This window comes from Myodes glareolus, chromosome 18 (assembly GCF_982192425.1).
Source record: "Myodes glareolus chromosome 18, mMyoGla1.1, whole genome shotgun sequence".
In the NCBI taxonomy this organism is placed as follows: Eukaryota; Metazoa; Chordata; class Mammalia; order Rodentia; family Cricetidae; genus Myodes; species Myodes glareolus.
The window spans coordinates 2,502,770-2,522,962 of NC_142043.1; positions in this window are offsets into that span (position 1 = coordinate 2,502,770).

Sequence of the window (20,193 nt, forward strand, 5' to 3'; positions counted from 1 at the left end):
GAGTGATTTTCTCTAAAAGGACAGCATTTAGAAAGTGAAGCGACATTCCATTCACTACGCACAGTGAATTGAAGTGTTGGAACAGACTACTTAACTTTCAGAGAAACCGATGTGAGTGTTTTGTGAATGCTTGTAAGTAGCTTAAGGCACTTTCAAAGGAATGTGATTTTCTCTGAAAGGACAGCATTTCGAAAGTGAAGCAACACTCCATTCACTTCGCACAGTAAATTGAAGTGTTGGAACAGACTGCTTCTCTTTCAGAGAAACGCATGTGAATTTCTGTTAAATGCTTGTAAGTAGCTTAAGGCACTTTCAAAGGAAAGTGATTTTCTCTGAAACTACAGCATTTAGAATGCGAAGGAACACTCCATTCACTTCGCACAATGAATTGAAGTGTTGGAACAGACTGCTTCTCTTTCAGAGAAAAAGATGTGAGTTTCTTGTGAATGCTTGTAAGTCGCTTAAGGCAGTTTCAAATGAGAGTGATTTTCTCTAAAAGGAGAGCATATAGATAGTGAAGCAACACTCCATTCACTTCGCACAGTGAATTGAAGTGTTGGAACAGACTCCTTCTCTTTCAGAGAAATGCATGTGAATTTCTGTTGAATGCTTGTAAGTAGCTTAAGGCACTTTCAAAAGAAAGTGATTTTCTCTGAAAGGACAGCATTTAGAAAGTGAAGCAACACTCCATTCACTTCGCACAGTGAATTGAAGTGTTGGAACAGACTGCTTCTCTTTCAGAGAAACAGATGTGAGTTTCTTGTGAATGCTTGTAAGTAGCTTGAGGCATTTTCAAAGGAAAGTGACTTTCTCTGAAAGGACAGCATTTAGAAAGTGAAGCAACACTCCATTCACTTCGCACAGTGAATTGAATTGTTGGAACAGACTGCTTCTCTTTCAGAGAAACGCATGAGAATTTCTGTTGAATGCCTGTAAGTAGCTTAAGGCACTTTCAAAGGAAAGTGATTTTCTCAGTTAGGACAGTATTTAGAAATTGAAGCAACACACCACTCACTTTGCACAGTGAATTAAAGTGTTGGAACAGACTGCTTCTCTTTCAGAGAAACACATGTGAGTTTCTTGTGAATGCTTGTAAGTAGCTTGAGGCACTTTCAAAGGAAAGTGACTTTCTCTGAAAGGACAGCATTTAGAAAGTGAAGCAACACTCCATTCACTTCGCACAGTGAATTGAAGTGTTGGAACAGACTGCTTCTCTTTCAGAGAAACGCATGAGAATTTCTGTTGAATGCCTGTAAGTAGCTTAAGGCACTTTCAAAGGAAAGTGATTTTCTCTGTAAGGACAGCATTTAGAAAGTGAAGCAACACTCCACTCACTTTGCACAGTGAATTGAAGTGTTGGAACAGACTGCTTCTCTTTCAGAGAAACGCATGTGAATTTCTGTTGAATGCTTGCTAGTAGCTTAAGGCACTTTCAAAGGAAAGTGATTTTCTCTGAAAGGACAGCATTTAGAAAGTGAAGCAACACTCCATTCACTTCGCACAGTGAATTGAAGTGTTGGAACACACTGCTTCTCTTTCAGAGAAACGCATGTGAATTTCTGTTAAATGCTTGTAAGTAGCTTGAGGCACTTTCAAAGGAAAGTGATTTTCTCTGAAAGGACAGCATTTAGAACGTGAAGCAACACTCCATTCACTTCGCACAGTGAATTGAAGTGTTGGAACAGACTGCTTCTCTTTCAGAAAAATGCATGTGAGTCTCTTGTTAATGCTTGTAAGTAGCTTAAGGCACTTTCAAAGGAAAGTGATTTTCTCTGAAAGGACAGCATTTAGAAAGTGAAGCAACACTTCATTCACTTCGCACAGTGAATTGAAGTGTTGGAACAGACTACTTCTCTCAGAGAAACGGATGTGAGTTTTTTGTGAATGCTTGTAAGTAGCTTAAGGCACTTTCAAAGGAAAGTGATTTTCTCTGAAAGGACAGCATTTAGAAAGTGAAGCAACACTCCATTCACTACGCACAGTGAATTGAAGTGTTGGAACAGACTGCTTCTCTTTCAGAGAAATGCATGTGAATTTCTGTTGAATGCTTGTAAGTAGCTTAAGACACTTTCAAAGGAAAGTGATCTTCTCTGAAAGGACAGCATTTAGAAAGTGAAGCAACACTCCATTCACTTCGCACAGTGAATTGAAGTGTTGGAACATACAGCTTCACTTTCAGAGAAACGCATGTGAATTTCTGTTAAATGCTTGTAAGTAGCTTAAGGCACTTTCAAAGGAAAGTGATTTTCTCTGAAAGGACAGCATTTAGAAAGTGAAGCAACACTCCATTTACTACGCACAGTGAATTGAAGTGTTGGAACAGACTGCTTCTCTTTCAGAGAAACGCATGAGAATTTCTGTTGAATGCCTGTAAGTAGCTTAAGGCACTTTCAAAGGAAAGTGATTTTCTCTGTTAGGACAGCATTTAGAAAGTGAAGCAACACTCCAGTCACTTTGCACAGTGAATTGAAGTGTTGGAACAGACTACTTCTCTCAGAGAAACGGATGTGAGTTTTTTGTGAATGCTTGTAAGTAGCTTAAGGCACTTTCAAAGAAAGTGATTTTCTCTGAAAGGACAGCATTTAGAAAGTGAAGCAACACTCCATTCACTACGCACAGTGAATTGAAGTGTTGGAACAGACTGCTTCTCTTTCAGAGAAATGCATGTGAATTTCTGTTGAATGCTTGTAAGTAGCTTAAGGCACTTTCAAAGGAAAGTGATCTTCTCTGAAAGGACAGCATTTAGAAAGTGAAGCAACACTCCATTCACTTCGCACAGTGAATTGAAGTGTTGGAACATACAGCTTCACTTTCAGAGAAACGCATGTGAATTTCTGTTAAATGCTTGTAAGTAGCTTAAGGCACTTTCAAAGGAATGTGATTTTCTCTGAAAGGACAGCATTTAGAAAGTGAAGCAACACTCCATTTACTACGCACAGTGAATTGAAGTGTTGGAACAGACTGCTTCTCTTTCAGAGAAACAGATGTGAGTTTCTTGTGAATGGTTTTAAGTAGCTTAAGGCGGTTTCAAAAGAGAGTGATTTTCTCTAAAAGGACAGCATTTAGAAAGTGAAGCAACATTCCATTCACTACGCACAGTGAATTGAAGTGTTGGAACAGACTACTTAACTTTCAGAGAAACCGATGTGAGTGTTTTGTGAATGCTTGTAAGTAGCTTAAGGCACTTTCAAAGGAATGTGATTTTCTCTGAAAGGACAGCATTTAGAAAGTGAAGCAACACTCCATTCACTTCGCACAGTGAATGGAAGTGTTGGAACACACTGCTTCTCTTTCAGAGAAACGCATGTGAATTTCTGTTAAATGCTTGTAAGTAGCTTGAGGCACTTTCAAAGGAAAGTGATTTTCTCTGCAAGGACAGCATTTAGAACGTGAAGCAACACTCCATTCACTTCGCACAGTGAATTGAAGTGTTGGAACAGACTGCTTCTCTTTCAGAAAAATGCATGTGAGTCTCTTGTTAATGCTTGTAAGTAGCTTAAGGCACTTTCAAAGGAAAGTGATTTTTTCTGAAAGGACAGCATTTAGAAAGTGAAGCAACACTTCATTCACTTCGCACAGTGAATTGAAGTGTTGGAACAGACTACTTCTCTCAGAGAAACGGATGTGAGTTTTTTGTGAATGCTTGTAAGTAGCTTAAGGCACTTTCAAAGAAAGTGATTTTCTCTGAAAGGACAGCATTTAGAAAGTGAAGCAACACTCCATTCACTACGCACAGTGAATTGAAGTGTTGGAACAGACTGCTTCTCTTTCAGAGAAATGCATGTGAATTTCTGTTGAATGCTTGTAAGTAGCTTAAGGCACTTTCAAAGGAAAGTGATCTTCTCTGAAAGGACAGCATTTAGAAAGTGAAGCAACACTCCATTCACTTCGCACAGTGAATTGAAGTGTTGGAACATACAGCTTCACTTTCAGAGAAACGCATGTGAATTTCTGTTAAATGCTTGTAAGTAGCTTAAGGCACTTTCAAAGGAATGTGATTTTCTCTGAAAGGACAGCATTTAGAAAGTGAAGCAACACTCCATTTACTACGCACAGTGAATTGAAGTGTTGGAACAGACTGCTTCTCTTTCAGAGAAACAGATGTGAGTTTCTTGTGAATGGTTTTTAGTAGCTTAAGGCAGTTTCAAAAGAGAGTGATTTTCTCTAAAAGGACAGCATTTAGAAAGTGAAGCAACATTCCATTCACTACGCACAGTGAATTGAAGTGTTGGAACAGACTACTTAACTTTCAGAGAAACCGATGTGAGTGTTTTGTGAATGCTTGTAAGTAGCTTAAGGCACTTTCAAAAGAAAGTGATTTTCTCTGAAAGTACAGCATTTAGAATGTGAAGGAACACTCCATTCACTTCGCACAATGAATTGAAGTGTTGGAACAGATTGCTTCTCTTTCAGAGAAACGCATGTGAATTTCTGTTAAATGCTTGTAAGTAGCTTAAGGCACTTTCAAAAGAAAGTGATTTTCTCTGAAAGTACAGCATTTAGAATGTGAAGGAACACTCCATTCACTTCGCACAATGAATTGAAGTGTTGGAACAGATTGCTTCTCTTTCAGAGAAAAAGATGTGAGTTTCTTGTGAATGCTTGTAAGTCGCTTAAGGCAGTTTCAAATGAGAGTGATTTTCTCTAAAAGGAGAGCATATAGATAGTGAAGCAACACTCCATTCACTTCGCACAGTGAATTGAAGTGTTGGAACAGACTCCTTCTCTTTCAGAGAAATGCATGTGAATTACTGTTGAATGCTTGTAAGTAGCTTAAGGCACTTTCAAAAGAAAGTGATTTTCTCTGAAAGGACAGCATTTTGAAAGTGAAGCAACACTCCATTCACTTCGCACAGTGAATTGAAGTGTTGGAACAGACTGCTTCTCTTTCAGAGAAACAGATGTGAGTTTCTTGTGAATGCTTGTAAGTAGCTTGAGGCACTTTCAAAGGAAAGTGACTTTCTCTGAAAGGAGAGCATTTAGAAAGTGAAGCAACACTCCATTCACTTCGCACAGTGAATTGAAGTGTTGGAACAGACTGCTTCTCTTTCAGAGAAACGCATGAGAATTTCTGTTGAATGCCTGTAAGTAGCTTAAGGCACTTTCAAAGGAAAGTGATTTTCTCTGTTAGGACAGCATTTAGAAATTGAAGCAACACACCACTCACTTTGCACAGTGAATTGAAGTGTCGGAACAGACTGCTTCTCTTTCAGAGAAACAGATGTGAGTTTCTTGTGAATGCTTGTAAGTAGCTTGAGGCACTTTCAAAGGAAAGTGACTTTCTCTGAAAGGACAGCATTTAGAAAGTGAAGCAACACTCCATTCACTTCGCACAGTGAATTTAAGTGTTGGAACAGACTGCTTCTCTTTCAGAGAAACGCATGAGAATTTCTGTTGAATGCCTGTGAGTAGCTTAAGGCACTTTCAAAGGAAAGTGATTTTCTCTGTAAAGACAGCATTTAGAAAGTGAAGCAACACTCCACTCACTTTGCACAGTGAATTGAAGTGTTGGAACAGACTGCTTCTCTTTCAGAGAAACGCATGTGAATTTCTGTTGAATGCTTGCTAGTAGCTTAAGGCACTTTCAAAGGAAAGTGATTTTCTCTGAAAGGACAGCATTTAGAAAGTGAAGCAACACTCCATTCACTTCGCACAGTGAATTGAAGTGTTGGAACACACTGCTTCTCTTTCAGAGAAAGGCATGTGAATTTCTGTTAAATGCTTGTAAGTAGCTTGAGGCACTTTCAAAGGAAAGTGATTTTCTCTGAAAGGACAGCATTTAGAACGTGAAGCAACACTCCATTCACTTCACACAGTGAATTGAAGTGTTGGAACAGACTGCTTCTCTTTCAGAAAAATGCATGTGAGTCTCTTGTTAATGCTTGTAAGTAGCTTAAGGCACTTTCAAAGGAAAGTGATTTTCTCTGAAAGGACAGCATTTAGAAAGTGAAGCAACACTTCATTCACTTCGCACAGTGAATTGAAGTGTTGGAACAGACTACTTCTCTCAGAGAAACGGATGTGAGTTTTTTGTGAATGCTTGTAAGTAGCTTAAGGCACTTTCAAAGGAAAGTGATTTTCTCTGAAAGGACAGCATTTAGAAAGTGAAGCAACACTCCATTCACTACGCACAGTGAATTGAAGTGTTGGAACAGACTGCTTCTCTTTCAGAGAAATGCATGTGAATTTCTGTTTAATGCTTGTAAGTAGCTTAAGGCATTTTCAAAGGAAAGTGATCTTCTCTGAAAGGACAGCATTTAGAAAGTGAAGCAACACTCCATTCACTTCGCACAGTGAATTGAAGTGTTGGAACATACAGCTTCACTTTCAGAGAAACGCATGTGAATTTCTGTTAAATGCTTGTAAGTATCTTAGGGCACTTTCAAAGGAAAGTGATTTTCTCTGAAACTACAGCATTTAGAATGTGATGGAACACTCCATTCACTTCGCACAATGAATTGAAGTGTTGGAACAGACTGCTTCTCTTTCAGAGAAAAAGATGTGAGTTTCTAGTGAATGCTTGTAAGTAGCTTAAGGCAGTTTCAAAAGAGAGTGATTTTCTCTAAAAGGACAGCATTTAGAAAGTGAAGCAACATTCCATTCACTACGCACAGTGAATTGAAGTGTTGGAACAGACTACTTAACTTTCAGAGAAACCGATGTGAGTGTTTTGTGAATGCTTGTAAGTAGCTTAAGGCACTTTCAAAGGAATGTGATTTTCTCTGAAAGGACAGCATTTAGAAAGTGAAGCAACACTCCATTCACTTCGCACAGTAAATTGAAGTGTTGGAACAGACTGCTTCTCTTTCAGAGAAACGCATGTGAATTTCTGTTAAATGCTTGTAAGTAGCTTAAGGCACTTTCAAAAGAAAGTGATTTTCTCTGAAACTACAGCATTTAGAATGTGAAGGAACACTCCATTCACTTCGCACAATGAATTGAAGTGTTGGAACAGATTGCTTCTCTTTCAGAGAAAAAGATGTGAGTTTCTTGTGAATGCTTGTAAGTCGCTTAAGGCAGTTTCAAATGAGAGTGATTTTCTCTAAAAGGAGAGCATATAGATAGTGAAGCAACACTCCATTCACTTCGCACAGTGAATTGAAGTGTTGGAACAGACTCCTTCTCTTTCAGAGAAATGCATGTGAATTACTGTTGAATGCTTGTAAGTAGCTTAAGGCACTTTCAAAAGAAAGTGATTTTCTCTGAAAGGACAGCATTTAGAAAGTGAAGCAACACTCCATTCACTTCGCACAGTGAATTGAAGTGTTGGAACAGACTGCTTCTCTTTCAGAGAAACAGATGTGAGTTTCTTGTGAATGCTTGTAAGTAGCTTGAGGCACTTTCAAAGGAAAGTGACTTTCTCTGAAAGGAGAGCATTTAGAAAGTGAAGCAACACTCCATTCACTTCGCACAGTGAATTGAAGTGTTGGAACAGACTGCTTCTCTTTCAGAGAAACGCATGAGAATTTCTGTTGAATGCCTGTAAGTAGCTTAAGGCACTTTCAAAGGAAAGTGATTTTCTCTGTTAGGACAGCATTTAGAAAGTGAAGCAACACTTCATTCACTTCGCACAGTGAATTGAAGTGTTGGAACAGACTACTTCTCTCAGAGAAACGGATGTGAGTTTTTTGTGAATGCTTGTAAGTAGCTTAAGGCACTTTCAAAGGAAAGTGATTTTCTCTGAAAGGACAGCATTTAGAAAGTGAAGCAACACTCCATTCACTACGCACAGTGAATTGAAGTGTTGGAACAGACTGCTTCTCTTTCAGAGAAATGCATGTGAATTTCTGTTGAATGCTTGTAAGTAGCTTAAGGCACTTTCAAAGGAAAGTGATCTTCTCTGAAAGGACAGCATTTAGAAAGTGAAGCAACACTCCATTCACTTCGCACAGTGAATTGAAGTGTTGGAACATACAGCTTCACTTTCAGAGAAACGCATGTGAATTTCTGTTAAATGCTTGTAAGTAGCTTAAGGCACTTTCAAAGGAATGTGATTTTCTCTGAAAGGAGAGCATTTAGAAAGTGAAGCAACACTCCATTCACTTCGCACAGTGAATTGAAGTGTTGGAACAGACTGCTTCTATTTCAGAGAAACGCATGTGAATTTCTGTTAAATGCTTGTAAGTATCTTAAGGCACTTTCAAAGGAAAGTGATTTTCTCTGAAACTACAGCATTTAGAATGTGATGGAACACTCCATTCACTTCGCACAATGAATTGAAGTGTTGGAACAGACTGCTTCTCTTTCAGAGAAAAAGATGTGAGTTTCTAGTGAATGCTTGTAAGTCGCTTAAGGCAGTTTCAAAAGAGAGTGATTTTCTCTAAAAGGAGAGCATATAGAAAGTGAAGCAACACTCCATTCACTTCGCACAGTGAATTGAAGTGTTGGAACAGACTGCTTCTCTTTCAGAGAAATGCATGTGAATTTCTGTTGAATGCTTGTAAGTAGCTTAAGGCACTTTCAAAAGAAAGTGATTTTCTCTGAAAGGACAGCATTTAGAAAGTGAAGCAACACTCCATTCACTTCGCACAGTGAATTGAAGTGTTGGAACAGACTGCTTCTCTTTCAGAGAAACAGATGTGAGTTTCTTGTGAATGCTTGTAAGTAGCTTGAGGCACTTTCAAAGGAAAGTGACTTTCTCTGAATGGACAGCATTTAGAAAGTGAAGCAACACTCCATTCACTTCGCACAGTGAATTGAAGTGTTGGAACAGACTGCTTCTCTTTCAGAGAAACGCATGAGAATTTCTGTTGAATGCCTGTAAGTAGCTTAAGGCACTTTCAAAGGAAAGTGATTTTCTCTGTAAGGACAGCATTTAGAAAGTGAAGCAACACTCCACTCACTTTGCACAGTGAATTGAGTGTTGGAACAGACTGCTTCTCTTTCAGAGAAATGCATGTGAATTTCTGTTGAATGCTTGCTAGTAGCTTAAGGCACTTTCAAAGGAAAGTGATTTTCTCTGAAAGGACAGCATTTAGAAAGTGAAGCAACACTCCATTCCCTTCGCACAGTGAATTGAAGAGTTGGAACAGACTGCTTCTCTTTCAGAAAAATGCATGTGAGTTTCTTGTGAATGCTTGTAAGTAGCTTAAGGCACTTTCAAAGGAAAGTGATTTTCTCTGAAAGGAGAGCATTTGGAAAGTGAAGCAACACTCCATTCACTTCGCACAGTGAATTGAAGTGTTGGAACACACTGCTTCTCTTTCAGAGAAACGCATGTGAATTTCTGTTAAATGCTTGTAAGTAGCTTAAGGCACTTTCAAAGGAAAGTGATTTTCTCTGAAAGGACAGCATTTAGAAAGTGAAGCAACACTCCATTCACTTCGCACAGTGAATTGAAGTGTTGGAACAGACTGCTTCTCTTTCAGAGAAACAGATGTGAGTTTCTTGTGAATGCTTTTAAGTAGCTTAAGGCAGTTTCAAAAGAGAGTGATTTTCTCTAAAAGGACAGCATTTAGAAAGTGAAGCAACATTCCATTCACTATGCACAGTGAATTGAAGTGTTGGAACAGACTACTTAACTTTCAGAGAAACCGATGTGAGTGTTTTATGAATGCTTGTAAGTAGCTTAAGGCACTTTCAAAGGAATGTGATTTTCTCTGAAAGGACAGCATTTAGAAAGTGAAGCAACACTCCATTCACTTCGCACAGTGAATTGAAGTGTTGGAACAGACTGCTTCTCTTTCAAGGAAACGCATGTGAATTTCTGTTAAATGCTTGTAAGTAGCTTAAGGCACTTTCAAAGGAAAGTGATTTTCTCTGAAACTACAGCATTTAGAATGTGAAGGAACACTCCATTCACTTCGCACAATGAATTGAAGTGTTGGAACAGACTGCTTCTCTTTCAGAGAAAAAGATGTGAGTTTCTTGTGAATGCTTGTAAGTCGCTTAAGGCAGTTTCAAAAGAGAGTGATTTTCTCTAAAAGGAGAGCATATAGAAAGTGAAGCAACACTCCATTCACTTCGCACAGTGAATTGAAGTGTTGGAACAGACTGGTTCTCTTTCAGAGAAACGCATGTGAATTTCTGTTGAATGCTTGTAAGTAGCTTGAGGCACTTTCAAAGGAATGTGATTTTCTCTGAAAAGACATCATTTAGAACGTGAAGCATCACTCCATTCACTTCGCACAGTGAATTGAAGTGTTGGAACAGACTGCTTCTCTTTCAGAAAAATGCATGTGAGTCTCTTGTTAATGCTTGTAAGTAGCTTAAGGCACTTTCAAAGGAAAGTGATTTTCTCTGAAAGGACAGCATTTAGAAAGTGAAGCAACACTCCATTTACTACGCACAGTGAATTGAAGTGTTGGAACAGACTGCTTCTCTTTCAGAGAAAAGATGTGAGTTTCTTGTGAATGCTTTTAAGTAGCTTAAGGCAGTTTCAAAAGAGAGTGATTTTCTCTAAAAGGACAGCATTTAGAAAGTGAAGCAACATTCCATTCACTACGCACAGTGAATTGAAGTGTTGGAACAGACTACTTAACTTTCAGAGAAACCGATGTGAGTGTTTTGTGAATGCTTGTAAGTAGCTTAAGGCACTTTCAAAGGAATGTGATTTTCTCTGAAAGGACAGCATTTAGAAAGTGAAGCAACACTCCATTCACTTCGCACAGTGAATTGAAGTGTTGGAACAGACTGCTTCTCTTTCAGAGAAACGCATGTGAATTTCTGTTAAATGCTTGTAAGTAGCTTAAGGCACTTTCAAAAGAAAGTGATTTACTCTGAAAGGACAGCATTTAGAAAGTGAAGCAACACTCCATTCACTTCGCACAGTGAATTGAAGTGTTGGAACAGACTGCTTCTCTTTCAGAGAAACAGATGTGAGTTTCTTGTGAATGCTTGTAAGTAGCTTGAGGCACTTTCAAAGGAAAGTGACTTTCTCTGAAAGGAGAGCATTTAGAAAGTGAAGCAACACTCCATTCACTTCGCACAGTGAATTGAAGTGTTGGAACACACTGCTTCTCTTTCAGAGAAACGCATGAGAATTTCTGTTGAATGCCTGTAAGTAGCTTAAGGCACTTTCAAAGGAAAGTGATTTTCTCTGTAAGGACAGCATTTAGAAAGTGAAGCAACACTCCATTCACTTCGCATAGTATATTGAAGTGTTGGAACAGACTGCTTCTCTTTCAGAGAAATGCATGTGAATTTCTGTTAAATGCTTGTAAGTAGCTTAAGGCACTTTCAAAAGAAAGTGATTTACTCTGAAAGGACAGCATTTAGAAAGTGAAGCAACACTCCATTCACTTCGCACAGTGAATTGAAGTGTTGGAACAGACTGCTTCTCTTTCAGAGAAACAGATGTGAGTTTCTTGTGAATGCTTGTAAGTAGCTTGAGGCACTTTCAAAGGAAAGTGACTTTCTCTGAAAGGAGAGCATTTAGAAAGTGAAGCAACACTCCATTCACTTCGCACAGTGAATTGAAGTGTTGGAACACACTGCTTCTCTTTCAGAGAAACGCATGAGAATTTCTGTTGAATGCCTGTAAGTAGCTTAAGGCACTTTCAAAGGAAAGTGATTTTCTCTGTAAGGACAGCATTTAGAAAGTGAAGCAACACTCCACTCACTTTGCACAGTGAATTGAAGTGTTGGAACAGACTGCTTCTCTTTCAGAGAAACGCATGTGAATTTCTGTTGAATGCTTGCTAGTAGCTTAAGGCACTTTCAAAGGAAAGTGATTTTCTCTGAAATGACAGCATTTAGAAAGTGAAGCAACACTCCATTCACTTCGCACAGTGAATTGAAGTATTGGAACAGACTGCTTCTCTTTCAGAGAAACGCATGTGAATTTCTGTTAAATGCTTGTAAGTAGCTTAAGGCACTTTCAAAGGAAAGTGATTTTCTCTGAAACTACAGCATTTAGAATGTGAATGAACACTCCATTCACTTCGCACAATGAATTGAAGTGTTGGAACAGACTGCTTCTCTTTCAGAGAAAAAGATGTGAGTTTCTTGTGAATGCTTGTAAGTCGCTTAAGGCAGTTTCAAAAGAGAGTGATTTTCTCTAAAAGGAGAGCATATAGAAAGTGAAGCAACACTCCATTCACTTCGCACAGTGAATTGAAGTGTTGGAACAGACTTCTTCTCTTTCAGAGAAAAAGATGTGAGTTTATTGTGAATGCTTGTAAGTTGCTTGAGGCACTTTCAAAGGAAAGTGACTTTCTCTGAAAGGACAGCATTTAGAAAGTGAAGCAACACTCCACTCACTTCGCACAGTGAATTGAAGTGTTGGAACAGACTACTTAACTTTCAGAGAAACCGATGTGAGTGTTTTGTGAATGCTTGTAAGTAGCTTAAGGTACTTTCAAAGGAATGTGATTTTCTCTGAAAGGACAGCATTTAGAAAGTGAAGCAACACTCCATTCACTTCGCACAGTGAATTGAAGTGTTGAAACAGACTGCTTCTCTTTCAGAGAAACGCATGTGAATTTCTGTTAAATGCTTGTAAGTAGCTTAAGGCACTTTCAAAGGAAAGTGATTTTCTCTGAAAGGACAGCATTTAGAAAGTGAAGCAACACTCCATTCACTTCGCACAGTGAATTGAAGTGTTGGAACAGACTGCTTCTCTTTCAGAGAAACGCATGTGAATTTCTGTTAAATGCTTGTAAGTAGCTTAAGGCACTTTCAAAGGAAAGTGATTTTCTCTGAAAGGACAGCATTTAGAAAGTGAAGCAACACTCCATTCACTACGCACAGTGAATTGAAGTGTTGGAACAGACTGCTTCTCTATCAGAGAAACAGATGTGAGTTTCTTGTGAATGCTTGTAAGTAGCTTAAGGCAGTTTCAAAAGAGAGTGATTTTCTCTAAAAGGAGAGCATATAGAAAGTGAAGCAATACTCCATTCACTTCGCACTGTGAATTGAAGTGTTGGAACAGACTGCTTCTCTTTCAGAAAAATGCATGTGAGTTTCTTGTGAATTCTTGTAAGTAGCTTAAGGCACTTTCAAAGGGAAGTGATTTTCTCTGAAAGGACAGCATTTAGAAAGTGAAGCAACACTCCATTCACTTCACACAGTGAATTGAAGTGTTGGAACACACTGCTTCTTTTTCAGAGAAATGCATGTGAATTTCTGTTGAATGCTTGTAAGTAGCTTAAGGCACTTTCAAATGAAAGTGATTTTCTCTGAAAGGACAGCATTTAGAAAGTGAAGCAACACTCCATTCACTTTGCACAGTGAATTGAAGTGGAACAGACTGCTTCTCTTTCAGAGAAACGCATGTGAATTTCTGTTGAATGCTTGTAATTAGCTTAAGGCACTTTCAAAGGGAAGTGATTTTCTCTGAAAGGACAGCATTTAGAAAGTGAAGCAACACTCCATTCACTTCGCACAGTGAATTGAAGTGTTGGAACAGACTGTTTCTCTTTCAGAGAAACAGATGTGATTTTCTTGTGAATGCTTGTAAGTAGCTTAAGGCAGTTTAAAAAAGGAGTGATTTTCTCTAAAAGGAGAGCATATAGAAAGTGAAGCAACACTCCATTCACTTCGCACAGTGAATTGAAGTGTTGGAACAGACTGCTTCTCTTTCTGAGAAACGCATGTGATTTTCTGTTAAATGCTTGTAAGTAGCTTAAGGCACTTTCAAAGGAAAGTGATTTTCTCTGAAACTACAGCATTTAGAATGTGAAGGAACACTCCATTCACTTCGCACAATGAATTGAAGTGTTGGAACAGACTGCTTCTCTTTCAGAGAAAAAGATGTGAGTTTCTTGTGAATGCTTGTAAGTCGTTTAAGGCAGTTTCAAAAGAGAGTGATTTTCTCTAAAATGAGAGCATATAGAAAGCGAAGCAACACTCCATTCACTTCGCACAGTGAATTGAAGTGTTGGAACAGATTGCTTCTCTTTCAGAGAAATGCATGTGAATTTCTGTTGAATGCTTGTAAGTAGCTTAAGGCACTTTCAAAAGAAAGTGATTTTCTCTGAAAGGATAGCATTTAGAAAGTGAAGCAACACTCCATTCACTTTACACAGTGAATTGAAGTGTTGGAACAGACTGCTTCTCTTTCAGAGAAACGCATGTGAATTTCTGTTGAATGCTTGTAATTAGCTTAAGGCACTTTCAAAGGGAAGTGATTTTCTCTGAAAGGAGAGCATATAGAAAGTGAAGCAACACTCCATTCACTTCGCACAGTGAATTGAAGTGTTGGAACAGACTGCTTCTCTTTCAGAGAATTGCATGTGAATTTCTGTTAAATGCTTGTAAGTAGCTTAAGGCACTTTCAAAGGAAAGTGATTTTCTCTGAAAGGACAGCATTTAGAAAGTGAAGCAACACTCCATTCACTACGCACAGTGAATTGAAGTGTTGGAACAGACTGCTTCTCTATCAGAGAAACAGATGTGAGTTTCTTGTGAATGCTTGTAAGTAGCTTAAGGCAGTTTCAAAAGAGAGTGATTTTCTCTAAAAGTAGAGCATATAGAAAGTGAAGCAACACTCCATTCACTTCGCACAGTGAATTGAAGTGTTGTAACTGTTGCTTCTCTTTCAGAAAAATGCATGTGAGTTTCTTGTGAATGCTTTTAAGTAGCTTAAAGCACTTTCAAAGGAAAGTGATTTTCTCTGAAAGGACAGCATTTAGAAAGTGAAGCAACACTCCATTCACTTCGCACAGTGAATTGAAGTGTTGGAACAAACTGCTTCTCTTTCAGAGAAACAGATGTGATTTTCTTGTGAATGCTTGTAAGTAGCTTAAGGCAGTTTCAAAAGTGAGTGATTTTCTCTAAAAGGAGAGCATATAGAAAGTGAAGCAACACTCCATTCACTTCGCACAGTGAATTGAAGTGTTGGAACAGACTGCTTCTCTTTCAGAGAAAGGCATGTGATTTTCTGTTAAATGCTTGTAAGTAGCTTAAGGCACTTTCAAAGGAAAGTGATTTTCTCTGAAACTACAGCATTTAGAATGTGAAGGAACACTCCATTCACTATGCACAATAAATTGAAGTGTTGGAACAGACTGCTTCTCTTTCAGAGAAAAAGATGTGAGTTTATTGTGAATGCTTGTAAGTCGCTAAAGGCAGTTTCAAAAGAGAGTGATTTTCTCTAAAAGGAGAGCATATAGAAAGTGAAGCAATAATGCATTCACTTCGCACAGTGAATTGAAGTGTTGGAACAGACTGCTTCTCTTTCAGAGAAATGCATGTGAATTTCTGTTGAATGCTTGTAAGTAGCTTAAGGCACTTTCAAAAGAAAGTGATATTCTCTGAAAGGACAGCATTTAGAAAGTGAAGCAACACTCCATTCACTTCGCACAGTGAATTGAAGTGTTGAAACAGACTGCTTCTCTTTCAGAGAAACAGATGTGAGTTTCTTGTGAATGCTTGTAAGTAGCTTGAGGCACATTCAAAGGAAAGTGACTTTCTCTGAAAGGACAGCATTTAGAAAGTGAAGCAACATTCCATTCACTTCGCACAGTGAATTGAAGTGTTGGAACAGACTGCTTCTCTTTCAGAGAAATGCATGTGAATTTCTGTTGAATGCTTGCAAGTAGCTTGAGGCACTTTCAAAGGAAAGTGATTTTCTCTGAAAGGACAGCATTTAGAACGTGAAGCAACACTCCATTCACTTCGCACAGTGAATTGAAGTGTTGGAACAGACTGCTTCTCTTTCAGAAAAATGCATGTGAGTCTCTTGTTAAGGCTTGTAAGTAGCTTAAGGCACTTTCAAAGGAAAGTGATTTTCTCTGAAAGGACAGCATTTAGAAAGTGAAGCAACACTTCATTCACTTTGCACAGTGAATTGAAGTGTTGGAACAGACTACTTCTATCAGAGAAACGGATGTGAGTCTTTTGTGAATGCTTGTAAGTAGCATAAGGCAGTTTCAAAAGAGAGAGATTTTCTCTAAAAGGAGAGCATATAGAAAGTGAAGCAACACTCCATTCACTTCGCACAGTGAATTGAAGTGTTGTAACAGTTGCTTCTCTTTCAGAAAAATGCATGTGAGTTTCTTGTGAATGCTTTTAAGTAGCTTAAAGCACTTTCAAAGGAAAGTGATTTTCTCTGAAAGGACAGCATTTAGAAAGTGAAGCAACACTCCATTCACTTCGCACAGTGAATTGAAGTGTTGGAACAGACTGCTTCTCTTTCAGAGAAACAGATGTGATTTTCTTGTGAATGCTTGCAAGTAGCTTAAGGCAGTTTCAAAAGGGAGTGATTTTCTCTAAAAGGAGAGCATATAGAAAGTGAAGCAACACTCCATTCACTTCGCACAGTGAATTGAAGTGTTGGAACAGACTGCTTCTCTTTCAGAGAAAAAGATGTGAGTTTCTTGTGAATGCTTGTAAGTCGCTTAAGGCAGTTTCAAAAGAGAGTGATTTTCACTAAAATGAGAGCATATAGAAAGTGAAGCAACACTCCATTCACTTCGCACAGTGAATTGAAGTGTTGGAACAGACTGCTTCACTTTCAGGGAAATGCATGTGAATTTCTGTTGAATGCTTGTAAGTAGCTCAAGGCACTTTCAAAGGAAAGTGATTTTCTCTGAAAGGACAGCATTTAGAAAGTGAAGCAACACTCCATTCACTTTGCACAGTGAATTGAAGTGTTGGAACAGACTGCTTCTCTTTCAGAGAAACGCATGTGAATTTCTGTTGAATGCTTGTTATTAGCTAAAGACACTTTCAAAGGGAAGTGATTTTCTCTGAAAGGAGAGCATATAGAAAGTGAAGCAACACTCCATTCACTTCGCACAGTGAATTGAAGTGTTGGAACAGACTGCTTCTCTTTTAGAGAAACGCATGTGAATTTCTGTTAAATGCTTGTAAGTAGCTTAAGGCACTTTCAAAGGAAAGTGATTTTCTCTGAAAGGACAGCAATTAGAAAGTGAAGTAACACTCCATTCACTACGCACAGTGAATTGAAGTGTAGGAAGAGACTGCTTCTCTATCAGAGAAACAGATGTGAGTTTCTTGTGAATGCTTGTAAGTCGCTTTAGGCAGTTTCAAAAGAGAGTGATTTTCTCTAACAGGAGAGCATATAGAAAGTGAAGCAACACTCCATTCACTTCGCACAGTGAATTGAAGTGTTGGAACAAACTGCTTCTCTTTCAGAGAAACGCATGTGAATTTCTGTTAAATGCTTGTAAGTAGCTTAAGGCACTTTCAAAGGAAAGTGATTTTCTCTGAAAGGACAGCATTTAGAAAGTGAAGCAACACTCCTTTCACTTCGCAGAGTGAATTGAAGTGTTGGAACAGACTGCTTCTCTTTCAGAGAAACATATGTGAGTTTCTTGTGAATGCTTTTAAGTAGCTTAAGGCAGTTTCAAAAGAGAGTGATTTTCTCTAAAAGGAGAGCATTTAGAAAGTGAAGCAACACTCCATTCACTTGGCACAGTGAATTGAAGTGTTGGAACAGACTGCTTCTCTTTCAGAGAAACAGATGTGAGTTACTTGTGAATCCTTGTAAGTAGCTTAAGGCATTTTCAAAGGAAAGTGATTTTCTCTGAAAAGACAGCATTTAGAAAGTGAAGCAACACTCCATTCACTTCGCACAGTGAATTGAAGTGTTGGAACACACTGCTTCTCTTTCAGAGAAATGCATGTGAATTTCGGTTGAATGCTTGTAAGTAGCTTAAGGCACTTTCAAATGAAAGTGATTTTCTCTGAAAGGACAGCATTTAGAAAGTGAAGAAACACTCCATTCACTTCGCACAGTGAATTGAAGTGTTGGAACAGACTGCTTCTCTTTAAGAGAAACAGATGTGATTTTCTTGTGAATGCTTGTAAGTAGCTTAAGGCAGTTTCAAAAGAGAGTGATTTTCTCTAAAAGGACAGCATTTAGAAAGTGAAGCAACATTCCATTCACTACGCACAGTGAATTGAAGTGTTGGAACAGACTGCTTCTCTTTCAGAGAAATGCGTGTGAATTTCTGTTGCATGCTTGTAAGTAGCTTAAGGCATTTTCATAAGAAAGTGATTTTCTATGAAAGGACAGCATTTAGAAAGTGAAGCAACACTCCATTCACTTCGCACAGTGAATTGAAGTGTTGGAACAGACTGCTTCTCTTTCAGAGAAACAGATGTGAGTTTCTTGTGAATGCTTGTAAGTAGCTTGAGGCACTTTCAAAGGAAAGTGACTTTCTCTGAAAGGACAGCATTTAGAAAGTGAAGCAACACTCCATTCACTTCGCACAGTGAATTGAAGTGTTGGAACAGACTGCTTCTCTTTCAGAGAAACGCATGTGAATTTCTGTTGAATGCTTGTAATTAGCTTAAGGCACTTTCAAAGGGAAGTGATTTTCTCTGAAAGGACAGCATTTAGAAAGTGAAGCAACACTCCATTCACTTCGGAGAGTGAATTGAAGTGTTGGAACAGACTGCTTCTCTTTCAGAGAAACAGATGTGAGTTCCTTGTGAATGCTTTTAAGTAGCTTAAGGCAGTTTCAATGGAGAGTGATTTTCTCTAAAAGGAGAGCGTTTAGAAAGTGAAGCAATACTCCATTCACTTCGCACAGTGAATTGAAGTGTTGGATCAGACTGCTTCTCTTTCAGAGAAACAGATGTGAGTTTCTTGTGAATGCTTGTAAGTAGCTTAAGGCAGTTTCAAAAGAGAGTGATTTTCTCTAAAAGGAGAGCATATAGAAAGTGAAGCAACGCTCCATTCACTTCACACAGTGAATTGAAGTGTTGGAACAAACTGCTTCTCTTTCAGAGAAACGCATGTGAATTTCTGTTTAATGCTTGTAAGTAGCTTAAGGCACTTTCAAAGGAAAGTGATTTTCTCTGAAAGGACAGCATTTAGAAAGTGAAGCAACACTCCATTCACTTCGCACAGTGAATTGAAGTGTTGGAACAGACTGCTTCTCTTTCATAGAAACACATTTGAGTTTCCTGTGAATGCTTGTAAGTAGCTTAAGACACTTTCAAAGGAAAGTGATTTTCTCTGAAACTACAGCATTTAGAATGTGAAGGAACACTCCACTCAAGTCGCACAGTGAATTGAAGTGTTGGAACAGACTGCTTCTCTTTCAGAGAAACGCATGTGAATTTCTGTTGAATGCTTGTAAGTAGCTTAAGGCACTTTCAAAGGAAAGTGATTTTCTCTGAAAGGACAGCATTTAGAAAGTGAAACAACATTCCATTCACTTGGTACAGTGAATTGAAGTGTTGGAAAAGACTGCTTCTCTTTCAGAGAAACAGATGTGAGTTTCTTGTGAATGCTTGTAAGTAGCTTAAGGCACTTTCAAAGGAAAGTGATTTTCTCTGAAAAGACAGGATTTAGAAAGTGAAGCAACACTCCATTCACTTCGCACAGTGAATTGAAGTGTTGGAACACACTGCTTCTCTTTCAGAGAAGCGCATGTGAATTTCTGTTGAATGCTTGCTAGTAGCTTAAAGCACTTTCAAAGGAAAGTGATTTTCTCTGAAAGGACAGCATTTAGAAAGTGAAGCAACACTCCATTCACTTTGCACAGTGAATTGAAGTGTTGGAACAGACTGCTTCTCTTTCAGAGAAACACATGTGAATTTCTGTTGAATGCTTGTAAGTAGCTTAAGGCACTTTCAAAGGAAAGTGATTTTCTCTGAAAGGACAGCATTTGGAAAGTGAAGCAACACTCCATTCACTTCGAACAGTGAATTGAAGTGTTGGAACAGACTGCTTCTCTTTCAGAGAAACAGATGTGATTTTATTGTCAATGCTTGTAAGTAGCATAAGGCAGTTTCAAAAGAGAGTGATTTTCTCTAAAAGGACAGCATTTAGAAAGTGAAGCAACATTCCATTCACTACGCACAGTGAATTGAAGTGTTGGAACAGACTACTTCACTTTCAGAGAAACCGATGTGATTGTTTTGTGAATGCTTGTAAGTAGCTTAAGGTACTTTCAAAGGAATGTGATTTTCTCTGAAAGGACAGCATTTAGAAAGTGAAGCAACACTCCATTCACTTCGCACAGTGAATTGAAGTGTTGGAACAGACTGCTTCTCTTTCAGAGAAACGCATGTGAATTTCTGTTAAATGCTTGTAAGTAGCTTAAGGCACTTTCAAAGGAAAGTGATTTTCTCTGAAAGGACAGCATTTAAAAAGTGAAGCAACACTCCATTCACTACGCAAAGTGAATTGAAGTATTGGAACGGACTGCTTCTCTTTCAGAGAAACGCATGTGAATTTCTGTTTAATGCTTGTAAGTAGCTTAAGGCACTTTCAAAGGAAAGTGATTTTCTCTGAAACTACAGCATTTAGAATGTGAAGGAACACTCCATTCA